This window comes from Myotis davidii, unplaced genomic scaffold (assembly GCF_000327345.1).
Source record: "Myotis davidii unplaced genomic scaffold, ASM32734v1 scaffold49, whole genome shotgun sequence".
Taxonomy (NCBI): domain Eukaryota; kingdom Metazoa; phylum Chordata; class Mammalia; order Chiroptera; family Vespertilionidae; genus Myotis; species Myotis davidii.
The window spans coordinates 3,787,005-3,790,394 of NW_006300375.1; the positions used below are offsets into that span (position 1 = coordinate 3,787,005).

Sequence of the window (3,390 nt, forward strand, 5' to 3'; positions counted from 1 at the left end):
CCTGCCAAGAGAAAGAAGTGTTTGGGACAAATCAAAGCCCATAGAAAGGGCCATGTCTGGCATATGTGAAGTAACTGCAGAATCTGGAAGGCTCTCAGTGTGAACACAATGTTCCAAGGAAATTTAATCATCTGCTCGGACCTTTAAAATAAAAGACAACTCCTGTGACAGTGTGTCCCTGTATAGATTGAATTAGTTCCACTTGTTGACTTTTAAAATCTTGTTACTCTTTCCATCATTCTAGACCATTTTAGGTACAACAAAACAACTGTTTTCCTTCTGTGTGTGTGTGTGTGTGTGTGTCTTAGGTACTCTTATAAACTGTCTCTTGTATTTTTGGTGTGTTTTAGGCATGCACACAAGCATACTCACCTGCACATTCACCCTTCAACTGATATCACTCCCCCCCACCCAAAATATCCACGTGTTGCTCTTTTCTTCATTTTCCCAACCAATCTTTGGTTATTTTTAAAGGACATTAGGAGAGGAGAGAAATGGAATGAATATCACATTTCCTAACTGTTACATAGATTATCTTTCTTTTCTGTCTGAGGAAAAGTCAACTAATTATTGCAAGTAGCATGCAATAATTCTGATGGCTTTGTTAAACAGAGGGTGGTGTTTATAGGATGTTAATTCTAAGAAAATGGTAGAACTTGTGAGGCAAACCTAAAGTAAAGATTAAAATACTCTTCTGAGCTTTGGAAATATTTTAGAAATAATTTATTACAGGGAAGCTTTTAGTTTGTAAAATGAATAAAAGTTGACATTTGGAATTCTGCAAAGTATGAGATAATGTTTTGTGAATATCCTTTCATAATATTTTGGCTTCAATATATAATAAAGCTTATAATGCAAAATCAAGAAACTTGGTATTAGTTTGGTAAAGCCTATAATGTAAAATCAAATTTCAATTGTGTCTTTGTTTTCTACTGCTGCATAACAAATTACAAAAATAATTTGATGGCTTAAAACAATGCATATTTATTATCTCATAAATTCTGTTGGTCATTAGTGCAGGCATAACTTAGGTGGGTTTTTAGTATTGGATCTCACAAAGCTGTGATCCAGATGCCTGCCAGAACTACAGTCTCATCTAAGACTCAGGGTTCCATTCCAAGTTCACTGGTTATTGGCAGAATTCAGTTTCTTGTGGTTGTAGTGCCAAAGTCCTCAGCTCATAGAGAATGCCTGTTGTTTCTTACTATCTGACCCTCTCTACAATAAGTCAGTTTATCTCTTAAAAGCCAACAGGATAGCTTTCTGTTCCTTTGAGCTTCTTACCCCTATACCCTCTTTTAAAGAGCTTGCTTAATTAGGAAAGGCTCATCTAAGGTCATCTTTCTTTAATTAACATAAAGTAGATTTTGAGGAGGGACTTTAACTGCATCTGCAAATTCACTTCATTTTTATGAAGCTAATATAAACTAATAAGTTAATCGCAGGAGTGGTTCCATAATGTTCACACTCATACTCAAGGGGTGAGAGTTATACAGTGTGTACACCAGTGGGTGGTAATCTTGGGGACCATAATTGAATTCTATATACCACACACAGGTTCACATGCACTGGTTGTAAGAGAATATTGATTATCACTTTTTATTTGTATTACTTGATGCTTGGGTGAGCTTTCTGGTTATCTCTCAGTCCCAATTGCTTGAATTTATTCTGAGTTTTCATAATGTTTGAAGAAAAAAATAGAGTTGATTATGTCACTTATCATCTCCAAAGTTTAAGGGAAACTTTTAAGCTCTTGTTACATTATATAATATTAGAAGTCCGGTGCACAAAATTCGTGCACTCAGGGGGGTCCCCCAGCCCGGCCTGCACCCTCTCGCAGTCCAGGAGCCCTTGGGGGATGTCTGACTGCTGGCTTAGGCCCGCTCCCCACCACCACCACTGTGCAACCACCAGGGGGCAGCTCCTGCAGTGAGCGTCTGCCCCCTGGTGATCAGTGCACATTGTAGTGAACGGTTGGTCTGCCATTTGGTCAATTTGCATATTAGTGTTTTATTATATAGGGTATGTTCTCTATCCAGAATATATACCTATATATACATTTACACATTGTGTGTGTGTGTGTATGTGTGTGTGTTTAGTGAATTGTGTATTTATCTTTTAGAATCTTGTGGTCACAAGAAATTTAAAAAAACTCAATTTTAATATATTGAAATATTTTAGAAAAGTATAATGGGGCAAGGAATAAAAGACTCTCCCAAATAAAAGAAAATTAATTACATTAGAATAACTTTTCAGGGTAAAGTGGAATGGAAAAATGATTGAAGGAGAAAAAGAAGTTGATGTACATTTTAATCAGAAACAGGTAGGTATCAAATCTCTGTAGTATTTACAGACTATGATATCCATTTAAAAATTATATGAAATTTTTTGTCTAAAAAATGTCAATAGGTATGCTAGAAATCACATCTTTTGTAACTATTTAAACTTATCATAAAAAGTATAGAGGTCAACTTTAAAACATAAGAGGAAATATGAATAATTTTTCAAAATTATTTTAGTAACAGGAGAAAAAAACAAAAATGAACATTTGAAGACCACTGAGCTTGAAGAATGACTATACATTCCAAGTATTTGGGATGGAAAGGGCTGAGGAAGGAGGAAGGTGGGTCTGGTGAGCTCTGATTTTAACAGCCCAATTAGAAATAAAGAGAATGTGAACTAAGGCAGTAAGTTGTGAGAATAATTGGGTGAGGAAGGATGTGAACAATACTAAATAGGTATAATGGATGTAGCGGGAAATAAGATAGGGATAGAGAGAAGTCTAAAATATATCCTACATTAATGGGTAGATGGTGAATATTTGAGAGAGTTAAAATTTTGAGGAGAAAGATAAGTTTAATTTTGCTTATAATGAAATACAGGTGATTGATGTGTGTGCTCATAGCACATCTAAGTTCAGTTTTCTCTGAAGCTCATGCAAAGTCATAAGTAATTACCAGTGGTAGTAAAAGCCTTGGACATAACAGCAATTCCAGGAAGTACATGGAGAACACAAAGAGGTTGTTCATCTCTTTCCTATAGGGTTTATTTAATAAGTATTTACTGAGTAGATCATATATGTCAAATGCTTTTCAGATTCTCAGGATAGGATATAGAAGTGAACAGACCAAGACCTATGATAAAACTGCAATTTCAGGGTGTTAGCACGAACTAGTGAAGTGAAAGCTGACATTGCCTTGACATTAGGATATTCACCTTTCTGAGCCAAGGTTTTGAATACTGCTCAGTTACTTTTATTTGTTAAAAAGCTGAATGAACCACACATTTGTTGTCACTTTTGCCAAGGTTTTGAATACTGCTCAGTTACTACACATTACATACATGTATTGTGTATACATATATATATGTAATATATATATGTAATATATA

General features: G+C 35.1%; 1 protein-coding gene across 2 annotated transcripts in view; it reads left to right on the forward strand.

Annotated features, from left to right (window-relative positions):
* HGF (hepatocyte growth factor) overlaps positions 1–3,390 on the forward strand; it is a 68,261-nt gene that overhangs the window by 25,402 nt on the left and 39,469 nt on the right. The window lies entirely within an intron of this gene.